The sequence below is a fragment of the Protobothrops mucrosquamatus genome, unplaced genomic scaffold (genome assembly GCF_001527695.2).
Source record: "Protobothrops mucrosquamatus isolate PMUCROS unplaced genomic scaffold, P.Mucros_1.0 scaffold2282, whole genome shotgun sequence".
NCBI classification, from domain to species: Eukaryota; Metazoa; Chordata; class Lepidosauria; order Squamata; family Viperidae; genus Protobothrops; species Protobothrops mucrosquamatus.
The window spans coordinates 213,927-225,773 of record NW_015388369.1 but is presented as its reverse complement, the minus strand read 5'-3'; positions in this window follow the sequence as shown (position 1 = coordinate 225,773).

Genomic DNA, 11,847 nt, shown 5'->3' with positions numbered 1-11,847 from the left:
CCTGCAAATCTGAGTTTCAGAAACTGAGGGAAGGCAAATTAAAATACATTAAAATCTGTATTTCATTTGTGAATCAAATAATCATACTGGTTATGAGGTTGTTGAACAGAAATATAGAAGAAGAAAGAAGTATTTTCAAATACCACTTCCTGCTTTTTTTTTATCCTGAATGATTACTCAGCAAATCTAAAAATTTATGTTGGTCATGTTTTTCCAAGGATTTTCATTGTTTTATAGCCAAATATTTTGTTGTTTACAAAAATTCAATCCTAAGCCAAAATTTTTCAGTGCTCAAACCATGTGTTTCTTTACAGGAATATTTTAAGGCACATTTCTCAGAACACTTGGGACTCAGTTCCCGGAAGTACCAACCTAACTCAGAAAGAACTTCATGTACGTCAATTATTTTAAACCAGCCTCTTTCTTGGGAATTTTTTCACTGAGTGCACCTCAGTGATTTTGAACAAGTAGTTCATTTTCGCCTTAACCAACACAGTGTCATTATATAAGTAAAACTATAAGAAAAACACCATATTCCATTTATAGCATCTTGAGTTTCTTAGGTCAGACTTCAACTTGACTTTAAAAAAAAAGAAAGAAATCCTGAATTTAGCTACATAACATTTCGACTTGAAGTAATACATTAGATAAATCACAAACTATACTCCGGCTTTTATGTATTACATAAATACTGTATCTTGTAAAAATAGGTTACAGTTTAATGTGTGCAAATGCAGCCAAGTATAATTTAGCCCTAAAGCATGATTTGACAAAAACACAGAGGAGATTCTGTTAGGTTCAAAGATGCCAACAGATAGAGTAACTCATATTCAGCAAATGCTGTAGATGGATACATAAAGAGAAAGCAGTGATTTTAATGCCAGCAAATTCTGCAGTGTTTATTGTATAGTAAAGTCTATCACTGCCTGTTCTGATCTGGGCATGTTTTGGTATGAAAGATTGGTATCCAAACGTGGCAACTTCAAGACTTGTGGAAACCAACTCCCAGAATTCCTCAGCCAGCCATGCTCCCATTTGGGCAGCTGAATTTCATCAGTCTTAAAGTTGCCAAGTCTGGACACCCTGGTGTAAAACTTCCACTGGGCAAAGAGCTTAGGAAGCATGACAATGTTGTAATCCATCAGATCTGGAGATCACCAGGCTGGGGAAAATTATGCACCAAAGGGCCAACACAAGTTGTAACAACAGACGTACTCCCACCATTTTTGTAGTAAAGGAACTGGGTAGCTATTGGTTGGGATCCAACTGCTGTCTGGCCCTTTTCTTAAAACAGTAGGAAATAATCAACTCTCAGTTAATCTCCAGGGAGATTATTTGCTTGGCAAAATATCACGCTAAGCTGGGATTTGCTTAAGCATGATTTCCGAATATTGCTGGCTAAGTCCACTGCATGAATCATAACTGCTGAGGTGCAAACCACACCAACACCACTTAAAATTGGGGTCACGTGACCATGGTATGCTACAAGCAGCCATGAATGTGAGCTGGTTTCCATCACACAACTGGAAGGGTGTCTGTGAGAACTTCAAAAACTGGTCATAAGTAGTTCTGGGAGGCCCGTTGTAACTCTGAATGGTCATTAAATAACTGGTTGTTATGCAAGGGCTACTAGCAGTATCTCAGGTAGCCAATTAATTTTTTTCCCTAGGGGAAAAAATTGTGGGGGGGGGGGAGAACTGGTTTTAAGCCATGCTGAAGTCCGTTGCTAGTTCATTGCTTATCTTTCCTTTATTACAACCAAGGATTACAACTGTCTTTAATTTTAAGTGCATTCTATAAACTTTAGTTCTCCAGTTTCCCTGAAAATTTGCAAATAAGAATTTGGAAACAACTGGAGGAGCTTTTTCTGGGCCTAGCTTAACAAAAATTGTTTTTGACTGCTTGTTTTTAAAAAATGGCTTTGTTAACAATAACAAACAGCAGTTCCAGACAAATAAGTTAATACCACATTGTTTTGTTTTGTTTTGTTTTTTTAAAAAAAACCAGTCATGCAAAAGGAAATGCTGGAGGGTAAGAAAGTTTTTGCTTTTTAAGGAAGTGTTTACTTTTTAAGTAACAAGAAGGCAGCCGGGTTTTACACCCTCACCTTCTACCGATCAATATAACTTTTCTCCAGAATTACAAGAATTCTCATATTCCTTTTGATTTAAAAAGAAAAATAGGCCACAAGAGAGTTAAGAGAGAGCAGGAACTAAAATCTGAAAATAATGATCCTAGGAGAGCTTTAGAGAAACATTCCCACTTGATACTGAATATACTAAGAGTGGGTTGTGACATGATACACACCTTCCTCTTCCATGAACTCAACACACTTCCCATCTGATCGAAATCATGTGCTTCCTTAGAAGAATTGGTAAACCTGTTCTAGAACTTGGTTACAAAGAGACTGTAGGTAAGCGTTAGGCAAGCACTTGTAACTTGGTTACAAAGACATTGTAGGTAAGATGACAGCCAACAGAGACCAATTTTAACCTTGGCGGTTTAAGGTGTGAGGACTTCAACTCCCAGAATTCCCCTAACAAACTCATGCAGTTGTGCTGAAAAGGCACTCATTGGTACTCAGCACTGCAACACTTGACTTGAAAAGGGGTAGATTTGGAATCATTAGTGTTTCTCAACCTTGGCAACATTTAAAGATGTGTGGACTTCAACTCCCAGAATTCCCTTAACATTGGTTTTTTTTTTTTTAGAGGAATGCAAAAAAATTTCATTTTAACATTAAAATAAATATATTCCTATATACATTAAAATAAACATACGTTGCTGATTAGTGTACATTTAAAGCGACAATAAGGTTTTTATTCTATTCTAATTATTGCAAAAGGTAGCTTTATTCAGAATAGCTTACATCTTGTGAGGATACCTCCAACACCATGAAACATCAACATCTGCCTATCCCAGGCCCTTGGGAAGAACTTGTGAGGTGGATAAAAATGTTACATCCAGTCTGAACATCTGGCTGACTGTGCAATGAACCCTTAATAAGGGAATTATTAACAATGCTTAATAGGATATTTATTAATTGAAAGCCACCCAGAATCACCCAGAGTGAGTGGGCAGCCATATAAAGTTTTCATAAATAAAGTAAATTGGGAGCAAGGTTTGTTTCAATAGGTTATGTGAACCCAGCCAGATGGGTCTTATTTTAACAACTTTGGTTAAGCAAACCATGACCACAGACTGGTGTTTCTTAACCTGGGTTACTTTAAGATGCGTAGACTTCAAGGCCCAGAACTCCCATTGCTGGAAGAGGAATTCTGGAAGTTGAAGTCCTCACATCTTAAAAGCTGCCAAGGTGTATAAAACACCCAAACACCTGTCTAGACATCTTGCAAATGAAGGGTACCAGGATCTTTAAATAGCTGAAGAAAAGAAAAAATCTCTTGTCCGTCATTCAGTACGGCAAGCATGACACATTCAATCCAGAGAGATTTAAATGTTGATTTAATAAAAGGCAACTTTTTACTGGCTTTGAGTCATCGGTGATTCCTGGCAACTGCCTGCTCTTGGCAGGAGTTCAGAAGAGCTTTGCCACTGCCATCTTCCAAGGGCTGAGAGAATGACCAGCCCAAGATCACCAGTTGGCTTTGTGCCTAAAGCAGGACCAGAAAATAGAATAATAGGGTTCGAAGGGACCTTGGAGATCTTCTAGTCCAACCCCCTACTCAAGCAGGAGATCCTATACTATTCGAGACAAATGGCTGTTTAATCTCTTCTCTTGAGTGGATGATGGAGCATCCACAACTTCTGAAGGCAAGCTGATCCCCCCGATTGTCTCTCAGGAAATGTCTCCTTAGTTCTAGGATGGTTCTCTCATTAATGAACTTCCACCCGTTGCTTCTTGTCCTGTCTTCAGGTGCCTTGGAGCAGGGGTCCCCAACCCCCAGTCTCTGGACCGGTACCGGGCCACGGCATGCCAGCAACCGGTCCGCACAAGCAAGCAAAGTGAGATGCAGGCAGCACACAAAACCACGTCCCCTCCGGTCTGCGGAAAAACCTCTCTCCGTGGAACCAGTCCATGGTGCCCAAAAGGTTGGGGACCTCTGCCTTGGAGAATAGGCTAATCCCTTCCTCTCTGTGGAGCAGACCCTCAAATACTGGAAGACTAGGACTCACAACATCCTGGTTTCTGCCTTAGCCACTAGACTAACCAACCTGTTCCTAAGACAATTGGATTTCCACCACCATCCCATACAAAAGACTTTCCCCATATCCCTTATCCATTAATTAAAGGTATAATGGATACAAGTCCTTAGTTGCAAACAAAGCAGTTAAAAATCCAAGGCTCCCAATTCTAGAACTGCCTTTCTCCTCTTCACAGAGCAAAAAATGAAGCCCTTTTATTTATCACTAATATTTCCTACTGACTTCCTACCAAAAGGTTACCAAGGCAATGCACAACTTTAAAAAAAAAAAAAAGAAAGAAACCACAGACATAAGCCAGCCATAAAACCACCTTTAAAAAAGTTAAGACTCATAGTAATCAAACACAGAGATGATTTCAAAGGGCAGGCTGGGTGTGTGTGTGTGTGTAGAAAAAAATCCTCAAGCTTTTTCCCCCCTCACAAACAACACGGGAATGCCGTTCGGTAAACAAGGATGACCTCTTCAAAGCTCTCAGCCTTCCTCCAAGCCGGGAATCTTGGGTCTGGGGCCGGCACTGGAGGATGGGCGTTGTGGTGCAAAGGCGCACCGCATCAGAACAGGAAAAGAAGGGGGGGGGAAATCTGCCCCCCTATTAAAAAAAAAAAAATCAGGGCTTGCTCCCCCTTTGCAAGCCGATGCTCTGGGGATTTGTCACTGCAGGAACCCCCAAATCAGGCACGGCTCGCCTGCTCCCCAACTCTTGATTTCCCAACTCGCAGCGATTTGGGGGTGCAAGACCAAGGCGCGGCGGCGGGGGGGGGGGACCGCCGCCTTTTAGTCCGAAGTCCCCAAAGGGCAGAAGCTGGAAGCCGCTCCAGGCCCGGCAGGCGAGCCCCGGAGGCCCCGCCTCGCAGGGAGACAACAGCCAGCCGTCCCGCCCACCGCCCGCTGCTGGCCGCGGGGACCCCCACATCAGCCGCCCGGCCCCCCAAGGCTGCCCTCCGCTCCCCGGGGCCCCGGACGGAGCCCTGGCCCGCTTGGAGCGAGGAAGGCGAGCCGGGGGGGGAGGGAAGAGGGGTCATTTGCTGCTGCGGTCTGGCTGCAAAGCACAGGTCCAGCCTGAACCCAGCCAGGCTGCGGCAGAAGCCACCATTCGGGGCTTAAGGGAGCAGCCAGGTGGATTGCCCAAGGTGCACTAGCCCGGAATCCAGGCGCCCCGCCCCGCCAGCCAGCCAGCCCCGCACCTGGCCGGTGCTCTCACCTCCCCGCTCCCGAGGGACGCGGCTGATGCTGCTGCTGCTGCCGCGGCGTCTGCGCCTTCCTCCCGCCAGCCCGCCAGCCAGCCGCCCTCCAGGACGGACGGCCGGCCGGCCAAGCACCTCCGACCTGCCGCCACCGACGCCGGGCGGCCAAGTGGCGACGGCGCCCCTGCCCGCCTGGCTTCTTTTCCCCGCAGCCCGGACAGCCGACGGCCCCGCCCCGGGGCGTGGCCCCGCCGCCCCGCCCCGCCCCTTCGTGCGGCGGGGAAGCGCTTTGTCTCCTCCGACGGCCTCGGCCTCGCGGGGGGCTCTGGCCGCGGGTTAGCCAGCCGGCCGCGAGGGTGGGCTGAGCCCGCGAAGGGCTTCGAATGGTCCGCCGGGCTTCAGGTGGCGCGCGGGTGGGAGGTGGGCAGCCCGGATTCCGGGCGAGGAGAGAAGAGAAGAGAAGAGAATATGGAATAGAATAGAAATAGAATAGAATAGAATAGAATAGAATAGAATAGAATAGAAATGGAATAGAATAGAATAGAATAGAATAGAAATGGAATAGAATAGAATAGAATAGAATAGAATAGAATAGAATAGAATAGAATAGAATAGAATAGAATAGAATAGAATAGAATAGAGGATGGGATGGGATGGAAAGGAAAAGAAAGGAAAGGAAGGGATGGGATGGGATGGAATGGAATGGAATGGAATAGAATATGGAATAGAATAGAATATGGAATAGAATATGGAATAGAATATGGAATAGAATAGAATATGGAATAGAATATGGAACAGAATATGGAATAGAATAGAATAGAATAGAATGGAATAGAAATGGAATGGAATAGAATAGAATAGAATAGAATAGAATAGAATAGAATAGAATAGAATAGAATAGAATAGAGGATGGGATGGAAAGGAAAAGAAAGGAAAGGAAGGGATGGGATGGAATGGAATGGAATAGAATATGGAATAGAATAGAATAGAATAGAATATGGAATAGAATATGGAATAGAATATGGAATAGAATAGAATAGAATAGAATAGAATATGGAATAGAATATGGAATAGAATATGGAATAGAATAGAATAGAATAGAATAGAATAGAATAGAATAGAATAGAATAGAGGATGGGATGGGATGGAAAGGAAAGGAAAGGAAGGGATGGGATGGAATGGAATGGAATGGAATAGAATATGGAATAGAATAGAATAGAATATGGAATAGAATAGAATAGAATAGAATAGAATAGAATAGAATAGAATAGAATAGAATAGAATAGAATAGAATAGAATAGAGAGTTGTAAGGGACCTTGTAGGTCATCTAGTCCAAACCCCTCCACCCCCACCCAAGCAGGAGCCCTACACCATTTCTGACAGACAGCAGTCCAGTCTCTTCTTGAAAGCCTCCAGTGATGAAGCTCCCACAACTTCTGAAGGCAACTTTTGTTCCGTTGGTTGATTCGTCTCACTGTCGGGAAATTTCTCATTTCTAGATTGAATCTCTCCTTGATCAGTTTCCATCCATTATTGTCTGGCCTTCAAATGCTTTGGAGAATAAGTGGACCCCCTCCTCTCTGGCAGCCCCTCAAATACTGGAACCCTGCTATCATGTCTCCCCTGGTCCTCCTCTTCACTACACTAGCCATGCCCAGTTCCTGCAACCGTTCTTCATATGTTTTAGTCTCCGGTCCCCTCATCATCTTTGTTGCTCTTCTCTGCACTTTTTCTAGACTCTCAACCTCTTGTTTATAGTGCAGAGATTTGCTTAACCATGACAACATAGGTCATAAAATCAGACACAACTCACTTAAGAACTGACTTGCCTAGCAATGCAAATTTTTGACCCAATTCTGGGTCTTGCTGTCTCATCTCATGATTGTTTTTAATCTTGTATTATGAATAGGCTGGAAATAATTTTGATTTCACAGGCCTGTGAGATGGTCTCTGGGCACCCCCAGAGATTCTTGGACCATATTTTAAGAAATAGTGGCTTAATGTATTCCGTGCACCCAATCATTACAGTTTACTAACTACGGTGCCTAAATACATCTGATTGGTTTCTTCAATACAGAATGAACAAACATTATGGCTTAGCAAAAAGTGTGAATCCAAGCAGAATGCATGTGCAAATATTTATATGTGCTTGGAGACAGCAGGGACGAATTTAAAAAAAAACAAACTTGTCCATCCAACGAAATCTGAATCTCAGAAAAGATCTTTCTAAATTAAAAAAACATCGAGAGAATGTTCACGTAATAAAGGAAGCAAACCTTTGAGATATGCATGGCCCAAATCTGCCCTGAATGTTTAATTAACTGGCCTTAATTATCTTGTGAAATGGATGGACGGAATTTGCACATGGTATGTTGAATTGCCTAAGGCAGGGATGTCAAACTCACAGTGTCACGTGACGTGTCGTGACTTTTTTTCCATTGCCGGCAATGGGGTGGGCGCGGTTTCGCCATGACGCATCCGGCCCGCGGGCCAGCAGTTTGACACCCCTGGCCCAAGGGGAACCAGCATCTAATAGCAACTAACTGTTGGCTTTATATATCACCCAAAACTAAGAAAGTTCAGATCATGGCAGTGACAGAGAAATTAAAAAAAATCTAGAATGGATTGAATATTTTGTTTCCCACAAAACAACAGAATTACAGAATTGGATGGGACTTTGGAGGTCTTCTAGTCCGACCCCCTGCTCAAGCAGGAGACCCTATACCAGTGCTGGCGAACCTTTTAGAGACCGAGTGCCCAAACTGCAACCCAAAACCCACTTATGTATCATTGGGTGCCGGTTGGGCATGGCCATACGCGTGCCATAGGTTTGCCACCACGGACTTAGGGTTAGGGTTACATCACCATGAACTCGGAGAGCAAAATGGACATTGCCAACAAATTCAGAGTGCTTGGATATGGTTAGGAGGGCACTTACTTTTCTAGGCTGCCCTATCCGTGTTTCCTGGTAAAATACATGGGAAAATCCCATTGGAGGAAAATTCCACTTAGGGTTAGGGTTAGGCCACCATGAACTCATAGGGCAAAATGGACATCACCAACAAATTCGGAGTGCTTGGGTATGGTTAGGAAGGCATTGACTTTTCTAGGCTGCCCTAGATATGTTTTCTTGTAAAATACATGGGAAAATCCCATTGGAGGAAAATTCCAGTTAGGGCAGTGATGGCGAACCTTTTAGAGACCGAGTGCCCAAACTGCAACCCAAACCCACTTATGTATTGTCAGGTGCTGGGTGGCCGTGGCCCATTGGGTTGGTGTGGCCCATTAGGTGGGTGTGGCTGAGGTGGTAATGGCAGACTGGGTGGGACTAAAAAGTTCAATCAATCAATTCCAACTTCGCGAGATCTTTTTTTCCCCCAAATTGATTGATTGATTGAACCTTTTTTTTTTGCACACAGCGGCGGAGGCCTAAAGCGAAAAGGTTTTATAAAACCCAGCTGAAGGCCTAGGACTGGGGCGATGGCGCGGGTGCCCATAGAGAGGACTCTGCGTGCCATCTGTGGCATACGTGCCATAGGTTCACCACCACGGCCCTATACCATTTCAGACAAATGGTTGTCCAGTCTCTTCTTAAAAACCTCCAGTGATGGAGCACCTATAATTGTATTTGAAGAGGTCAAAAGAACTTCAAATGAGGTCTTCTAACAAACATTCTTATCTTTCTCAAGATATAAATGCAAACTGGCAAGGCAATTCTTTGCAAAAAAAAAAAAAGAGGCCTCTTCACCTAAGTAAGAAATACATTTTTTTTTTGTTTTTGGAAAAACAACTGTATCCTGATATGAACTTTGTATTATGATGCACCAACTTCAGAGGAGGGGAAAGGAAATGGAGAAATGGAAAAATATGTTTGCTTTGGACTGAAATGGAGATAACGTTATTTATGTCTTCTTAACCATGCCAGACAGTGGTTTTAAAAGTGTACCCCTGACCTTTTAAAATCATTTTTCTTATGCCATCCCACAGAACACAAATTACCACAGAGTGGCTTTGATTAAGTTCCTGAGAAAACCATACCCATCAAAAGTCTTACGGATTTCAGATATGGGAAGATTCTATATTTTGGGTTTTATAAAGATCCAATTCTTCTGAAATTCTTCTCAGGCTCGCCCTCAAAATCCAACAATGAACATGACCGATAAGATGCACCTCTCAATCTCCAAGCTCAGAGATGTTCTGGGAATCACTGCTACAATATTTGACTTGCTCTGAAGCTGGAACTCACAAAACGCATAGATTTCAGTAACACATCGCAAAGAAAATACACGCTATCACCTTTGTCTTAGATAAAAGAGACCAGACATTCAACCCATCTACAATGGTGAATTCCAAATCTCAAAATTCATGCTAGCAAAGCTGGGGAACCAACGCAATTCAGGGATGAGAAAAGTAAGGTCCTGCACATAGGCAAGAAAAACCAAATGCACAGATATAGAATAGGTGGTACCTGGCTGAATAGCGGTGTGAGGAATAAAAATTCAACTCCAAAGATGTTGGAAAACAGAACAAGTTTTATTAAAGCCTCTGCAAAAGCTGGTGGAACTCTTGGTAATGGCAAATCCCAGAGTCCACAACTGAATCAATTTTTGCATCGGTTTTTATACCCTGTCCCGTGACTTGGAAGAATGCATTTTTCCCTTCCCCGATAGCTGTGGCAAGCCGAAAAAAACAGAAGAAAGATGGCTGTAACCAAAAGTAGTTTTGTAGGCTTGACAGTAACAACATGTCCTTCAGCGAGTTGGCCACAGCAAGTTATCTCACAGCAAGTTGACCATGGCAAGTTGGCCCGTTCCAGTTTGGGAAAACCAGCCAACGTGAGTTGAGAATGAAGGCAAGCTGGCTGCTAGGCTAAATTCTTCGTTCTTTATGCTTTCTTATTGGTGATTAGTCAGCTGGAAAGAAGTTGAAGTTCTCTGCATTGGAAGGATGTGGGTAATCACAAGCCAGGTTGAAAGGATCTGGGATGGCTAGATATGCCAAGGGCGATTGGAAAGTCCTTTTGATCAAATGATTGCAGCATTCCTAAATCTAACCAGAGAATACCCGTGTTAAAAAAATCTTTTAGATGCATCTTATTTTCATATTTGGTGGACATACATGTAGGGAAGTTAAAGCATTTTGGATTAAGATATGGTGGAATACTCAAAATATTTTTAAGAAAAAGATAAAGTTTAAGCCGCAGATATTTTTGTTGGGTATTATGCAAGACTTGGAATTGATGTTGAACTTTATAACTGCTGCAAGACTATTAGTAGCTCAATATTGGAAAACGGAACGTTTACCTACTATAGAAGAATGGTCATTTAGCAGAAATGGCCAAGATTTCCGCTTATGTGAAGGATCACTCGCAAGAAAGATATATTTTGGTTTGGAGAAGATGGATAGATTGTATTGAGCGTAAATATGGGACTAAAAATATCATTTGGTTTTTGAGTAAATTTTAGAGTATTATGGTTGTATAAAGGTTAGAATATTTTATTTAGTATTATTTTTAATTATTAAAGTGTTATTATTATTGTCTTTAATAATTGTACTGTTTAAAAGAGAGTTAAAGGAGGTTATAGATATGTTATTTTAATAGTTGATTAATGTTAATTAGAGTATGATTATGTTATTGTTAACCCTGTGATTGGCACTGGGAAGTGAGGGGGGNAAAAAAATTCAATAAAAAAAAATCTTTCCTTATATATTACTCCTTCCCTCCCTTGTGCAGCTGCTCAACAAAACTACTGACCAGCTGGGGTGTGTGAGTGTGTCAAAATCCGCAAGATGATGGGTTTGGTGTTGCAACCAAAGACCCATCCTTTTGTATATTGAAATATTTGCTTGCAGCAGCCTAGGAAATTCCATCTTGACAGGAACAAGGAGGTTTAAGGGAATTGGACACGACCCTGCCAGTGCTTACCTGCCCTTGCATGAAAACAAGAATTACACATCTGCACTCCGCTCACATAATATTAATTCGGTAATATCTTTGCTGGCCTCCTCGGCCTGATCTCCTGTTAAGTATTTTTGCAGAGTTCAGTTCTACCTACAGGCAGAAAGGTGGGAATTGGAAATTCCACACCTGGAGGGCACCAGATGTGACACAGCTGTTTTAGAAACACTATTTAACCAACTTGGATGCTCTGCTTATGCAAACATGGTTCCTCCTGTGCCAGCCAACGTGTTTTGTTTTTTTTCCCCTGCCAGCTATTTTTTTACTTCCAAACATCTGCCGATTTTATTCTGGAATTCAGTTAGTGAGGAAAAAAAAATATATTGCTGGAGTTTGATATTTTCATTGTTAATGATGTGAATAATGAGCAGCGTGGTGGCCTAGTGGTGAAGACGCTTGCCTCCCACTCAGGGGGTTGAGAGTTCGATCCTAGGTGGTGGCAGATGTTTCTCTCCTAGATGTTTCAGATCCAGTTGGCGTTTAATCTCATTTCAATCAGTGAGTTTCATTTTCAGCATGATTAACTTTCCTGGGGA